This window comes from Apodemus sylvaticus, chromosome 19 (genome assembly GCF_947179515.1).
Source record: "Apodemus sylvaticus chromosome 19, mApoSyl1.1, whole genome shotgun sequence".
NCBI lineage: Eukaryota > Metazoa > Chordata > Mammalia > Rodentia > Muridae > Apodemus > Apodemus sylvaticus.
The window spans coordinates 20,396,605-20,411,601 of record NC_067490.1 but is presented as its reverse complement, the minus strand read 5'-3'; the positions used below and the strand labels follow the sequence as shown (position 1 = coordinate 20,411,601).

The 14,997-nt window shown below is 37.9% G+C and overlaps 1 protein-coding gene across 5 annotated transcripts in view; it reads left to right on the top strand.

The window, feature by feature from the left end:
- The window catches only part of Jmjd1c (jumonji domain containing 1C), a 168,136-nt gene that overhangs the window by 82,494 nt on the left and 70,645 nt on the right, over positions 1–14,997 (top strand). The gene's annotated exons all lie outside the window — the stretch shown is intronic.

Genomic DNA, 14,997 nt, shown 5'->3' with positions numbered 1-14,997 from the left:
TTTCTCTGTGTAGCCCTGGTTGTCCTGGACCTCTCTGTAGAACAGGCTGGCCACAAATTCAAGAATTCTTCCTGCCTCTCCCTACAGAGTGCTGGGATTAAAGGTGTGTCCCACTAAGCATGGTTGATGTTTTCTTTAATACCTTAAAAAAAAAACTTTGGATTTAAACATTTAAGAAGATGTTTTGCATGTGGGTGGGTTTACATGTATGTCTGTGTAGCATGTAAGTGCCTGGTACCCTCTGAGGCCAGAAGAGGGCATCAGATCCCTTGGAACTAGAATTACAGTTGTTGGGTCCTGAGAATTACTCTTACTCTAGTCAGCAGCCAGTGGTCTTAAGTCTGGGCCATCTCTCCAGTCTTACTCTGATGACTTGGGCTGTGTTCTTTTATCCTCATCCTCCCATCTCTTTTGAAACTAGATGTCAATTTGCCCAGGCTGGCCACAACTCCCTGTGTGGAGAGTCATACCCCGAATCTTAATGCCACTTCCTTACCCACCAAGCCTTTTTACTCTTCTGTCTCTTATATCAGCAAATATCTTTGCTTGGCTTTTCTTCTTGAAAAATTATTTAAGAGGGGCATCTTATTTATAGGCAACAAAAGTAACAAATCTAATAGTAACACTTTGTCATCTTGCATATATTGATGATAGCTTATTTTCCAGGAATTATTGACTGAGTCTTTTTGAGTGAAGAAGCTTTAAAATCTGATGGAAGCTATTTTTAATAACCTTTTGAAAAGGAAAACTGAACTATTAATAAAAAATGCTTGCACATAATTACAGTGGGTTTCTGTAATTTAAGACAGCCCTTTTTAAAAATTTGTTCGTCTTTGCATGCATGCATGTTGTCATTTGTGTGTCTTGATGTCCATGTTGAATTCAGAGGGCAATTCAACAATAGTGTATTGTGTCCTATCATGTGGCTTCTGGGCATTGAATACTGGTTAGCTGGCTTGGTGGCAAGCACCTTTATCTTGTGTACCATCTAGCACAGTGGTTCTCATCTGTGGGTCACAACCTCGTTGGGGTGAGTGACCCTTTCACAAGGGGTAACCTACGATCGTCTACATATCAGATATTTGCATTATGATTCACAACAGTAGCAAATTTACAGTTTTTAAAGTAGGTATAAAAATATTTTATGGTTGGGTGGTCACTACAACATGAGGAAATGTATTAAAGGGGCACAGCACAAGGAAGGATGAGAACCACTGATCTAGCAGATCCTGTATGTTTCTTGAGTGAGTGAACTAGCGAGGGGGTGGGAGGAGGGAAGGAGAAGCTTCCCTGGATCTGGAGCTTGTGTCCAAGAATACCAGAAGAGGGAGTCAGAACCTCTGACACTAGAGTTAAAGGCATTTATAAGTCACCTGAACTGAGTGCTGGGAACTAAATTTGAGGCCTCCTGTTAGACCCATATAGATTGTGACATCTCTCAATTCCTTAAAGAGTTTCTTGGTTTGTTTGTTTTTAAATCTGGTGTAAAATAGCATAGGAAAGCCTTAGGCTAAACATTCCTACTTCTTTCAACCTTTCAGAAAAGGGTTGCGTAGATAGATGGATTTTTATTGTGCAGATCATTGTTTGTATGCTGGTATCCTGGGCTCTATAATGAAGTTTTATTTTAATTTAAAATGATTTCAATATACTGTCATGTTATTTCACATGATTGAAACATACCTTTAACACTACACCAGCCTGAGACTGTAGTTCGTGGTCGAGCTGTTGCCTAGCATATGCAAGTCAGAAGGCACAGTGCCTAGTGTGGAGTGGAGGGTTAGTAGTTTATACCAGGCCAGTTTGTCTTTTACAGAACTTCCAGTTAGCTTCATCTTTGCATCAAGTTTTAATATTTGTGCCAGTGCTTAACAAACTGTAGATGTTTCAGTTAGTATTTGCTGACTGAAAATTAAACGTCCTACTCCTTTGTGCATCTGAAGCTGCCTAACAGGTCTGACCACCTTGTGTACTAAGGTGAGCCTGTGGGGTGGGTACACGTAAGCGTGCATCACCCCACTCATAAGCAATAGTCTCCTGGGTTAAACAGGACGCTTGAGGGTTGCTAATGCTAAAGTTAATTCTACAGGAGGAGTTTGAGATAGTGCTCAAGTTAAGATGACTTGGTCTACTTCTCCTTATAACAATGTGAAAGCAAAATACATTCTGTATAAACTTTGAATGTTGTGAAATGTATAAAGCCTTACATAGAAAAGATAAATACTTATTATTTTGCTTATGTGGACCCAAAAAACATTGAACTCAAAGAAACACAGCATAGGGCTCGAGAGCTGGGCCTGCAGTTTTGAACTCCTCCTGCCCTTGCCAAGGGCCTATGTCCAGTTCTCAGCACTCCAGGAACTCCAACTCAAGGGAGTCAATCTCGGGCCTCACTGGGTACCTGCACACACGGGGCATTCACCCTCACGGCACACACACACACACACACACACACACACACACACACAAATTCAACAACAGCAAGCAGTTTAGAATGGTAATTGCTAGGGATTAGGAGTTGACTGATCTTAGTCAAAAGGTTTAGACTTTCAGTTAATTTGAGTACATTGTGAGGATCTCCTGTACAATCCAGTGACCATAATTAACAATGCATTTTTTAAATTTGCTAAAAGAAGTATATTTAAATTTATCTCACCATACACAAAAGTAGCCAGATAAGGTGGTTGATGGGTTAAACAACCTGGTTGTGGCAGTCACTGTACAATATGGGAAGCTATAATGTCATACACCTTCAGTTTGTAAAATTTATCTTTTAAAAATTTATATATTTTATGTACAAATATGTTTGCACACCAGAAGGAAGACATTGGGTTCTTGCACTACAGTTATAGACAGTTGTGAGCCTCCATGTGGGTGCTGAATATTTTTTTTTTTAAGATTTTATTCATTTGAGTACACTGTAATTGTTTTCAGACACAGCAGAAGAGGGCATTGGATCCCATTCCATATGGTCGAGAGCCACCAGGTGATTGCTGGGAATTGAACTCAGGACCTTTGGAAGAGCAGTCAGTGCTCTTAACCATTGAGCCATTTTGTAAAATTGTTACTGATTGTATCTTAATACAGATGAAAAATGTGCTGTAGTTGGTAATATGATATAATGCTAGCATTGTAGTTTTAGGGCTCTGTCTCCTTTGACCACGATCTTGAGCCAGCTCATTCCGGGTTCATAGTTCATGTGACCTGAGAAATTTTTTTGCAGCTTCACAGGCAGTTTAAATCAGCCTTGAAAGTCTTTTCTTGAATGATTAACTACACTTCTGGCTCTTCAAGTCTTTTTTTGAAGAACTTCCTCTTTGTTCCACTTCAGATGCATAGAAATAGGGATCAGTGATGATTAAGTCCTCATCTGTTTTAAGCTTCAAGAGGAAATTACCTCTGTGTTCATGTTAGGTCTTCTCTTGCCATGTAATTTGGGGAAGAAGCATTGCCTTTTTCCCACAGCCTACCTGTTTCTGCTTGTTAGTATTTCCCACAGAGGGACATCTGTGAGAAGGCATCTTTCTGCCTGGTGTCTGGTTTTCTCTTTTGCCTTAGGATTTTCACACTTGTTAAAGGTCCACTTTATGAGTCACAGCTTCACGCATTGAAAAATGGCTTTCTAATGTATGCATGCTTATTGATAAGGTATTTAAAGATTTTGGTGGTTTCTTAAGCAAGCATTATCTGCCAAAAGAATTCTTAAATTCTGGTCTGAGAGATGTACTCACTCTGGGACAAGTGTTTTTGTTGTTGGTTTGTTTTTTGTTTTTGTTTCTCAAGACAGGGTTTCTCAGTGTACATTGACCTTCCTAGAACTCTTTAGACCAGGAACTCAGAGAGATCCATCTCCATGCCTCTCCCTCCTGAGTCCTGGGATTAAAGGCATTCACCCTCACTGCCCAGCATGAGAGCCAACTCTTAACTAGTAAAAGTTACAAAATTTAGGTATTTTTAAATAAGTAATTAATCTGATATTAAATGGGTATGGAGGTAGTTAAAGATGTTAGTGGTAACAATTCTGTACCCTGTTGAGCCTTTTGCACCCTGTTGAACCTTCTGAGGCAATGCTTTCCAAAGCAAACCAAGACTCAAATACAGCCACAGAACATTTTAAAGATAAGAATTATTGGGTTCCACATACTCACTGCAAGTTGTGGAAAGGCTCAGAAAAATTCAGTATTTGAAGGTGCTCCAGATAATCTTGGAATTCAACTCAAATTGTGACTCAAAATATTAACTGTTGTATATTTCTGGGGAAAGCCATAGTTTTTTTTATCAAATTCTCAAAAGGGTTGGAGTTGTCAAATATGCTAATGTTAGAAGTGTCCAAGAATTTGTTAAAAGTGTAGGTGTCTATGCCTCACTGTCAGAGGTGTTGTGACTGTAAGCTTGATGCATGCCCAGGAATTTGCATTTTTAACTATTAATAGTTCTTTGCTATGGTCAGGAGGACTTTTTTTTTTTTAATGACTGTTCTTGGCTTTGGCTAACGGTATACTTTCGGCATCAAGTTCTGGCAGAAGAGTGGCTCTTTCACAATTCTTATCAACTATTAACAGTGATAAATAGAACGAAACACAACAAACTCAGTCTAATTGTCCTCCTAAAATTGTGTGAAGGTAAAGAAAGTGTCATTTTGGCAAAGGAAATAGAAGTGGCAGAGCAAAAAAATACACAGGCAGTTTTTACAGTTGACCCAGCTGACACAGTTGAACTGCATGCAGAATTGCTTCTAATTAACTTTTTTTGCTTTACTGTAGAAAAATGTTTATTTCTTGCCCTGTAAGCTTAAGGTCATGGGTTGAACCCCAACCTTAGCAAATGGGGCAGATGGAAAGAGAGACTGAGACGGAAGTAACACTTATGTTTTGGGGTCTAATATAAGAAGTATAGCAACGTGTGTGTGTGTGTGTGTGTGTGTGTGTGTGTGTGTGTGTGTGTGTGTAAAATGCTCAGTGGACACTCAGATGATATCTTTAGTTTTTACACTAAATTTTTTAATTTCCTGAAACTGCTTTGGAAGCCAGGCACCTTATTCTCATATAATTATTACAATTGTTGATAACTTTAATATTCTGCTTTGCATATGTGCTTGTGTCTCTTTAAGCTTTCCATATGTGTTTGTGTCTACAAGCTTTCCATGTAGTTTTGTTAGTAAAACAGCTTTTATTTAGCATCATACGTTTTAAAATAGGATTTTGCTATTTTGTGAATAATATATGAACACGCAGCAACACTCTTTTGTAGTAGCAGTGCTTTTGAAAGTATGATGTAGTTGTGTTATTTGTACTCTTAAAGCATTAAGCCAATTTGAGAAAGAAAATATTAGAATCTTAAAAATATTTTATAAATGATTCCCATCTGCATGAAAAGTATCTCTAGATCCCTTTTTCTCTTTGCCCTTTGAGATGGGCTCTTTCCGTATAGCCCTGGATGGCCTACAGCTCACTATGTGGACCAGGCTGCCTTTAAATTCAGAAGATTCGCCTGCTCTGCTTTCCCACACTCTTCTGCCTTTGCTTATTAGTGACTTTAAATCTGTCTCCTCCACATATGTGCATTTGCTTCCTATTTTTTAGATGCTATAAGACGCTTCCACATGATTTTTTGGAAATAAAAGATTCTCTGACCCTATCCTCAGATAACTAGAAATATGAAATATAAAGACTAAGGTTTTCTTCTTGACAGGGTCTAACTGTAGTGTCAGCTGGTGTGGAACTGGATATGTACATCAGGTTACTTTCTGACTCTTACAGATCGCCTGCCTCTGCCCCCCATGTGCTGGGTGCACCTTCCTGTCCTCGAGCTTTTCTTGGGTCATTTAGGGGTTGTTGTTCCAGTTTTTTGTAATTCAGTTTTTTTTTTTTGAAACAGATAGTCACTGTAGTCCAGTCCAGCCTGGAATGTAGTATGTATGAATTTAGTGGTCCTACGCCCTGCTGTCGCAGCCTCCCAGGTACTGGGGATGTTTATAGGCATCCCTTATTATCTATGAGCTTGAACATTGTTATAAGGATGCACATCCCGGGTAAACATTGCTGGTAGCCTATATCTGTAGAATAGCAGCCAACCTATAGTGAATTGACTTGCCTTTTGCAGGATGTGTTGATAAAAAAAAATTGGTTAAAGTCAGGTCTCCAGCAGTATCTTAGTTTCACATTCCTCTATTTAAAGTTCAAAGGTTAAAGTTTAATACAACAGATGGCAGAATACTTTGTTCTCTGCCACCCCATGCCTGCAATCATGAAAACAATATACTTATTTCATGTTGTCTTACAATGTAAAAATCTCTCTGCACCCTCCAGAATCCCGGCTTTAATGGCATTACTGCCGCAGCCTGCAAAGTTGTAGAGAAAGGAAATTGAGTAAAGCTTCAGTATTAGGAGGCAAGAGGTAATTCTAATAAGGGTAATTCTGAAAGAGAGAAGTCTGAAGTTAGAAACTCCTCAGTGACTCAAAAGTTTCAGTATGTGTCTTCCTAGTATTCAGAAGGCCTGAGGAGGGCTGGAGACTGAGTTCAGTATAAAGTCTGTAAGGTTTTCTTCTTAAAGAGAAACAAAGGTCTAGGAGAAAAAGATTTTTTTAAAATTACAAATTTAGCTGTATTATAGAAAGAATATCAAAACTCATTAGTGTAAACCTTTGACAAGATACCTGCAAAATTACAAAATGGGCCTGGGTACTGGATAGAGTATGGCTGTTTTCAAGGCCATAATGAGATGAGAGAAGGGATACTAATTCTCCAAGGTAATTTCTAAGTTACTATTCTTTATTTAAGTTACAGAGGTCTATGTCTTCTGAAAAAGCCATGAATTATAATAGGAAAAAAGCTTTTGTTTTATTTATCTTTTAAAAATGATTTATTTATTTATATAAATGACTTCTATCTTCCTACACATCTGTATGACAGAAGAGGGCATCAGATCCCATTGTAGTTGTTTCTGAGTCACCTTGTGGTTGGTGGTAATTGAATTCAGGACCTCTGAAAGAGCAGCCATTGTTCCTAATCACTGAGCCATCTCTCTAGCCCCCTAATTTATCTTCTTATCATCAGAACCAAGCACATAGGACAGCTCACATAGATTGTTTGAGTGAGGGTGCTACTACTACTACTTACTGGCGAGTTGAGGGTTTCTGCTTGGTTTGTTTTGTTAAATCTCTCTGTGTATATTCACTTGTGTGTGTATGTGTTTGTAGAGGTCTGGGTTGATGTGGGGAGTCTTTTTCCTTGATTGCTTTTCTGCCTTATCCTTCAAGTCAGGATTTTATTCAAACCCAGAGCTTGCCAATATGGCTATAGACTACTTGCTCTAAGAATCCACCTCCAACATCAGAGCTAGATTACAGGGAACGACTGTGCCTACTTACCATTTGCATGGGTTATAGAGACCTAAGTTCAGGATCCCTTGAGGGAGTGAGAAGATGAGTCTGTTTCCTCTAGAAGCACATGTAGAACCCAGTCTAAAGGCATAAAGCAATATTCTACCATCTTTGCACTCTGTGCAGGATTTGTATACATTGAGTAATAAAATATTCCTTTGGGTAGTTATGATACAGAAATTTTGTGCCTATATATTTTCATAGATATAGAAACATGCTACACTGAAAAATACTCATTAGAATCTAAGACCATATCTAGTTGAGCTTCTTTTTAGATATGATTGTTCACTTATTTTTTCCTATTAATATGTCTTTGGTGGTTTTTAAATTTATTAGTTCATTCATTTGATTGATTGATTGATCGATTGATTGATTGATTTGATTGATTGTTTGAGAAAGGTTTTGAGTCTTGGAACTCACTATGTAGACTAGGCTGGCCTTGAGCTCACAGAGATCCAGTCGCTTCTGCTTCCTGCTAATTTTTTTTTTTTTTTTTTAAGTCTTTGATGCTGGGACATTGGACAGAGAAGAGGTTCATTCTCCAGTATTATCCCCTTGATTATCACCCTGACAGAAGTTTTGATTGTTGTTTTGGGGTTTTTTCTGGTCTTTATTGTTGGAGAAATCACCAGGACTTTATTTTTCCATATATATAAAGGTGTAGGGTTTACTTTTATAGGCCAAGCTAAAATGTAGCAAAATGTCCATTTAACCCAAAGTTTCATTTACAGCCTTCTTATCAGAAAGAACAAATTTTCTTTGGAACGCCAGACAGTGGCATTTTAGCTCCTGCCACTGTTTAAGTTCTCAGCTCTGTTGATTTATTCAGCTTGTAACCTGGAAACCAGCTAAAAAGGAAGGAAGCCAGATGTGTATTTCTGGGCCCACTGGAGTAGCTTCCTCTTCCTCCAGCCTGGTTCAGCAGCTAGAAAAGGCCTCTTATCCCACCCCAGAGGGCATGCTGGGGATTGATTAGCCCTTCATTCATCAGTGTCTGATTGGAGTTTCTTTTCCTGATAAATTTTAAAGAATAAGAGAATCAAGGAGCCTTGGTTCAGCACGGCAGCTTCCTGCATCAGGAGTTGTCTAGCGGCATTCTCTAGAGATGCCTGTTGACATTTTGTTCCACCTAGATATAGTCTGAAATATGTTTAAGATGATAGTTGGTTCCTCAGTAATGGTGTTAGTTATTTTGATTTTATCTCAGGGCACTGACTGGCAGTTGGGTAGACTCTGGTTCTCTGTGCTTCTGTTGAAGTCTGATAGTACTTGAGCAGCATTTTAAGTCTGTTGCGTATATAATTAAGCATGAGTATATACTGTATTATTATGAGATTAGTTTTGTGAAATAATAGACTTGCATTAGTATATACTTTAAATTTTAGAAATGTAGTATAAAATGTACTTAGCTATATCAACATTTGTCTCTGTGTTGTTCAGGACTTAAAAAGAGATTGCCATATATGTTCCGTGGTAGTCCTTTGTAACATATGACCTGTTTTTCCCTTTCCGTATGTTTCCTACGTCATAAGAATGAGTTATTAGGATTGTATATTGTAATTTAACCTTCACTGACAGCATTAATATAATACCATCCATCACCTATAAAATAAAGCATTTTATTTTAGTACCACCTATGCTCTATAAAATAAAACCATATTTACTCCAATACTTAGACTAATCAGTGCCTATTGCACTCTCTTTATCCTATGCCCATTCTTGGTTTTAGGGATAAGGTCTCAGGATTGCACAGGTTGGTCCCTGTCTCAGCCTCACAGTTAACACCAGTGATGCTTTTACTTTCTTACTTTTATTGCATGTGTTCATTGCATGTTTTTTCTTGTTATTTTATACATGGGACAGAAAACATTTCAGGTACATCTTAACAGTGAAGCCTCTGTCAGAAGCTAACATTTTATTTTATGTAATAAAGATTTAACATTTGGTTATACTCACAAAATGAGTGGATGTGATCTGGTGTTTAAATCATATTATGTATCTCTGGTCCTTGGGTTCTTGAGAAGCCTCTCTCTGTCTTGGTCCAGAAAGAAATACATATAATTTTAAGCCTTTTAGCACTTTTATTAAAAATTAAGAAGCAACAAACAGGAATAATAATATTAGCCAGTGTAACCAAGGTATTATTGATTATAATCAGTGTGGATTTATGTTACATCTTAGCATGCAGTTCTTTCATTTTGTTCAGATAGCACACACCTCAGTTCCAGTGAACTACATTACAGATACTCCGTAGCCACACACGCGTGGTCACCCACTCCACTCAGGACTGAGCAGCAGAACTCTTTAAGAGTTAGGAGCCGGTTTTCTTTTTTTCCTTTTTTCTTTTCTTTTCCTTTCTTTTCTGAGTAGAGTGCTTCTGAGATGCTTGTTTATGTCATCTTGTTTTACTTCACTACACCTATTTATATGTTTCCTTGAGACATTGTTGTGCTAGCCCAAACTGGCCTCGAACTCCCAGCATCCCCACTGTGTAGACATCATAGGCCTGCATCCCCACACCCAGTGCTTAGTTTTTCCCCTGTCTTTTTCCTGGGGGCAGGGCATAGGTGGTTTGTCTTTTTGGAGAGACAGGTTTTCAGTTGAGGCTTTCCTTAAACTCTGGAGGTAGCTGATGATGACCTAGAACTCCTGTCCTTGTGCTTCCCACCTAAGGGAATGAACACTGACACTCAGCTTCCCAATTAGTAAAACTTATTTTTCTTCGAGGTTTTTTTTTTTTTTAAATCATTTTAGGACAAAATAAGTTTTTCTTTTATATTTGATTTTCAAATTCCAGCATTTCTCTTTTCCATTCCCTTCCTTCATACCCTCCTTTCATTCATCTTCCAAACCTTCTTGGTCTATTTGAGAATGTCTCTTTTTCATTGTTATTGCACGAATATATGTGTGTATTTCTAAATATAATCTGTTCAGACTGTATAATGTTACATAGCAAAATAAGTTTTAAAATCTCAAAACTTTGAGATTTTAAAAGTAGTTTTTAAAAGTAGTATAATACTCTTTTTTTTTGCCAACTTGCTATTTACAATTTTTTTTAGTTTTTTGCTTTCTTACTTTGCTAATTCTGAAAAGCAAAAACTTTGTATTTGCTTTTCGAAGGCGACGGTAAACTTGAGCTCTTCGTCTCGCCACTAGTCTGTCTTTGTCTGTTGTTAAAATTATGAGCCAGTCTCTATGGCCGCAGCCAAATGAGTAATCACCAGTAATGTGACTCGTGCTGGAAGTGACTCCATCAGCACCTGTGACGGGGGATTAGTTACAGTTTACAGAGCACCGCCTCTTCCCTTCTCTCGAGTGCCCTAAGCCAAGTACTTGTTCTCATTTGGGTGTCTGCGCGGTTGGAAGCAACTGCTGTGTGTCTCCATGCAGACAGTACAGTTGGGACGCTTCCTCTAGCTAATGGATGGCTGTTCTCTTTATTTGGAGTATCTTGCTGGTTATGTAAGCGACCTCGGGAGAAATTATCCTGACCCAGATCGGAGGATGCGGTAGTGCTTCAGCTGCAGGATTTCTTCGTCGTTAACACCACAGTGCTGATGACAAAGAGCAAGTTGTAATCCTCCTCGCTGCCAGGGCTGAGCCGGGCAGACAGACCATCGTCCTTCGCTGCTCACAGGCAGCTTACAGCTTCTGCTTCGTTTTGTGGTCTTGGCTTTTCTTCTTATACAATGACGGCGCTGCAAGTGAGCTCAGAAATGCTTGGTTTGAAAGCCATTTGCCTGTGATTGTTTTTTGAAGACTAAAGAAGTATTTATGGTCGATTAAAAACATACTACTCACGAACAAAATGAAATGCCAGCGATATTTACTGACCTTTAAAGCCTTGACTCCGATTGCTGAGATTTAAAGATACTTTAAAATTCTCAAGAACTAAGTACGGTTCGTATTTTTCTGCTTCCTTTTTCTTTTGTCTTTATTACATTTGGTTTTGCTTCTTAGCCTTAGGAATTGAGGTCATTGCCTTTTATAGTTCTAGGCTCAGTGGCCTTAGTTTTAGTATTTTTAAAACTGTTGAGAAAGAGGTTTACTGTTTTGACGATAATTTATAACACTAAAAAATAATTTAAAACTAGAGCTTAATGGTTTTTGAGTATTTTGGCAGCTATGTTTCACGTTAGACAGCAGTGTTTTAAGGGACTAGGAGTATTTGTTTTGTGAGGGTTTTTGTGTTCCTTTATTTTTTTTAATTTAATTTTTTTTTTTTTTTTTTTTTGGTGCTGGTATATATTTCCTTCCCCACCCCCAACTTGTTTTCTAACAGTATCATGTTTTCAATAGACCTGCTTGGGTGGGAATTTGGACTTTGTTCTTTCAAGTAGCTCCAATCTTTTTTTTTTTTTTTTTTTAATTTTGTAGGCTAAACCTTGACTTACAAAATGTGGCCTAGATAGTTTTAGTTTCATTATTTTCCTTTGTTGAGATCTAGACTTGTATTTTTGTACTTAATGAGCTTAATCTTTTTTTTTTTTTAATCTGAAAGAGGAATTGTTAAATGTTAACAGGAGATTGTTAGAAACCCTGACTGTAGACATAAACTCCATGAGTTTCCTGCTAAGTACAAAACGGTGAGCTTTAACGTGTTTTGTCCAAGCAGCTGAGTTGTATTTGAGAACTGTAGATGATTTATTTAAAAATATTTTTCGGGGAGGGCTCATCTGTTGGCCTCTTCCTCATGTGAATGGAATGTGGCTCAGCGTGGAGCCCCAAACAGGATACAGTTGTTGGAGCATTCTTCCTATAGCGTGGTAGGCCCTTCTAGAAATATAGGCTCTCAGCAGGTCTATTTTGGCTTTAGGCTATTTTTAATGTTTGGTTAACACTAACAGAAGACCTTAACAGAACTCTGAATCCCCTAACAAAAATGGGAAAAGTGTTTTGTTTCAACTGATTTTTAAGTTAGTGTCTTTCACTTGGGGTTTCAAAGATTCAAGTCCTTTGTGATTAGGGCCTTATTCTACTTGGCTTGCTTCCCCTTAGGCTGAGGAAGTTCCTCATTGAATGTCTTTAGAGTCTTGAATTAGTTATGCATGAGTTCTGCTTTCCATACATTCCAGTGCACCTACAGCACAGAAGCGTTTACTATGGATTCATTAATTATTAAAGCTACAAAATCCATTTGTTTCCATTTTAATATGAACCTGTTTAATTGTTGATGTAAGTACAAAAATTACCATGGTTACATAGTTGATTTGCTACTTCAGGAAATCATAGTTTATTTTAACTGTTTTTCAGGTTTGTATTTAATATGTCTTAATGTTTAACAGGCGCTATAAGCATGTCTGGTTGGTGAGGGTGTTCTGTGAGGTTTAGATGGAGCTGTACACAGTGTCACTTGTAAATTAGCGTTTCTATTGTCCTACACACATACTAGCCAGATTTTACCAAGTGCTGTCAATTAAATACCTTCAGTTTTGAGGAATTATGTTATCTAAAAATCTAGAAATTAAACTCCTTTCTAAGTTAACTGAAAGTAATTTAAATTATGTTAACTTGCTGAATTTACCCCTAAAGCTGGCCCACCTTGCACAAGAGGCTCTTGAGAAGATCTTCACTGGAATGTTTTTGATATTATAAAATGACTGGGTCTTAGGAAATGCAAAACACCTGTATTATTTGCGTAAGAAAAAGGTACTTAAGACTAATTTTACTAGTGTCAAGTTCTGCTAAATTTAATTGTGTCTTTAGCCACTCGTGTGTGTGTGTGTGTGTGTGTGTGTGTGTGTGTGTGTGTGTGTGTGTGTGTGAGAGAGAGAGAGAGAGAGAGAGAGAGAGAGAGAGAGAGAGAGAGAGAGAGAGAGATCCTTGATGCTTTGATGCTTTGGCCTGAAGTATTTGGAAAAGAAACAGATAATGTCCAAAGATTGATTGAAAGTCCTCTTGAGGAGCCAGTGTTCTCTCATTTACCAATGCTAAACAAATAGAACTATAACATGAAAATTTTTTATTATAGAAATAAGCTAACTTAATAGCTATCATGTTAACATATTTCATATAATCAGATAACACGAACTCTTAAGCGAGTAAATTCTCTTATAAATAATGTTCGTAATCTAGGCCCAAGAAATAGAAAATATTGGTTGCAGGCAATTATAGATATCCAGTTAGTGTGGGACTTCTGTTTGAAAATTAATTTCTCACACAAAGTATTTTGAACATCTAGTACTTAAAAGGCTAGGCTGGGACATAGTACAAAGTTATTGTAACTAGATTCAATTTTCACAGATGTTAAAAATAAATGCAAGAGACAGATTTTGTTTTGGGGGGATGGTTCTAGAGATACATATTGTAAATTTTTCAATCTTTTTCCAACTAAGGAAAATGTTATTTGCTTAGGAATTTATTGTAATATTGAGTAGAAATATGTTTAAAATGTAGATTCTAATGAACCCACTTAAGTCCTGTTAGGAATTTCTCTGCTCTTCCTCTTCCTTTTTCTTTTTTCCCTTCCTGAGACAGGGTTTCTCTGTGTAGCCCAGGCCGTCCTGGAACTCACTCTGTAGACCAGGCTGGTCTCGAACTCAGAAATCTGCCCGCCTCTGTCTCCCAGAGTGCTGAGATTACAGGTGTGCGCCACTTTTGCCCGGCTTAGGAATTTAAATGTAGAATATTAGCTCTTTGAGAACCCCTTCAAACTAGACTTTTTTTTTTTAACCATCGTATTTTGTATTTTTTTAAGACATAGTAACTACAAGAGAGGGTGAACAGGAACAGCAGCAGCGTTACTGATCCTGGAGATACTACTGTCTGGTCAACAGCTTTGGTTGGTGTCTAGATAGGACTGAGGCTGCCTTGTCATGAAGAAGGTTTCTTTTGGTGTCCATACATGCAGTTTGGAAGCCTAGTTGTTTAATTGCATTTTTCAGATTTTGATTCTTTCTTAGGAAAGCGACAATTTTTAAGATGGTAGAATTTTCTCATTTTAAAGCTTTTAGAACCAACAGTAAGTAGTATAAGTGAATACATTCAATTCTGACTGAATCTGGCTCTGCTCAGCATGAGGCTGTGGTGATAGTCATTTAAGGAAACAAACAGGGTGCCCTTATTTCCTTCCTCCAACTTTCCCACCTCCCTGCCTGCATGTGATCTCAGACTTGCTTTGTAACAGTGCTAGCTAGAGACAGCACAATGCTGGTGGGGAGCCTGAACTGCTCTTCCTCATTGATGTTCCTGCTGCCCTCTGCTAGCAGTGAAGGAACTGAATCTGGAGTTGTTTTGAGAGCAAAGCGGGGGTGGGGTTAGGTCAGATGCTTTCTGCTCAGTTAGAATCTAAGTGTGAAAATTCAACTAACTTCTCTAGTTAAGAGCAAAGGGGGAAGGTGGTAAGTCTTTTCATTTTTCTCAGGGTTAAGCAGAAACCTGCACATGTATGCTTGGTAGTCTCCTTTCAAAAAGTCTGTAGCATAATACAGTTTAATTTTTAGCTTATTAGGTATAGTTGTATTTAATTACTTTTTAATGGATAAAAAGTATTCTGTGGTTTGAATAAAAACACTGTTATACCATTGTGACAACAATATCTAACCATTAGATTGCTATGTGCCCTTTGTACAACACTTTGAGGATACAACCAGAAAATAAACATTAGAATTTTTT